The following is a 1,481-nucleotide window of genomic DNA, read 5'->3' as shown; positions in this document are numbered from 1 at the left end:
AAAACACATACCACACACCTTTTAAAAACACACAAACATATCACTCAATAAAAACACACACACTCAAAAAAAACCACAACACACACTCATTCAAAAACACACACATATCACACACTCAATAAAAACACGCACATATCACACACTCATAAAACACACACTTAATATAACACACACAGACACACACCAAACACTCATTCAAACACATAATTAAAAGTTAATAATAATAAAAAATTGCCCCCTCTCTGGCTTACCTGTTTTGCATGAAGGGGGGCTGTATCCCTGGGGTCCAGTGGGGCACTTGGGGATTATCCTGGTAGTCCAGCAGAGTATGAGTGTGATCTGCATCTCTGGTTGATGCAGACCATACTATTCACTCCTTCATGTGAGTGGTGGCACCACAAGGGAGTGATCAGTATGATCTGCATCAGCAAGAGATGCAGATCATACTGATCCTCCACTGGACCACCACGGAATGATTTTAATTTAATATATTGCAGGTTCGGTAACATATTAAATAGGATCCGGGCACCTTCCAGGTTTAAAGATGACCGCCACCATTCGCAGAGACAGATAGAAGTAACCTTACTACACCTATCCTCTCTGAATAGATTTCAGTTTTTAGTGAACCTGGCATGGCACAAAATGTTTAAAACTGATAAATCCCCCAAAGTTGCCTGCTTTACCATTGCTTTGGGGAAAAATATCTTCAATTTGTCTGGATCTGGTACATAATTCAATAGCCAACAGAGAGGTGGCACAATGAACAAGGAGTGATAAGACCTTAGCTACAACTTGGCACACAGAAATTACATTCAATGCCAAGAGAGTTCAGGGTTTGGAGTAGTGGAGTTGGTGTTCAGTAGAAACCAAAAGCAAAAGCAGGAAAAATTCACTGTTGAGTTGGCTTATTGGACACGCTTGGTTGCATTTTTAATTACCCAAAAACTAAAGAAATACTTCAATATTGCTGTATAGTCAAGAAAAGCAGGCTAATAATGTGGAGCAGCTGAAGATGCAAAAGAGAAAATGTCTTAGCTCCATAGGGTAATGGTACTTAACCATCTTGGCAAAGATATTTATTATAGGTATATGCCAGTCAACATTATACTTGGCATTAAAAGAAAAAAAAATCAGGGCAAGCAATCTTTCCTATCGCTTATTATAGGGAGTGGCTTTAATTTGTAGACATTGTCATTGCATTTATAAATGCCATTCATCTTCTGCACCTGGATGGCTGACTGGTCCCAAATTTAAGTCTGAAATAACGCATGGAAATAATTTCCTGGCTCAGTTACCTCCCTGTCTCTAAGCCAATTAAAACCTGTCCCATGAACACACTAAGACATAAGATTAACGTTTCAGTAATGAGACAACTGAAAAATTGAAGGTTGTCAAGGTTTATATAAAACTCTCTTAAAAGGCACAGTTACTTACAATGTATATTGATACCATTATCACTTCCCTGATTAAAGCCTACCTCC

This window comes from Nanorana parkeri, unplaced genomic scaffold, assembly GCF_000935625.1.
Source record: "Nanorana parkeri isolate BGI_ZX_2015 unplaced genomic scaffold, ASM93562v1 scaffold104, whole genome shotgun sequence".
In the NCBI taxonomy this organism is placed as follows: Eukaryota; Metazoa; Chordata; class Amphibia; order Anura; family Dicroglossidae; genus Nanorana; species Nanorana parkeri.
This window is presented reverse-complemented; position numbering follows the sequence as displayed.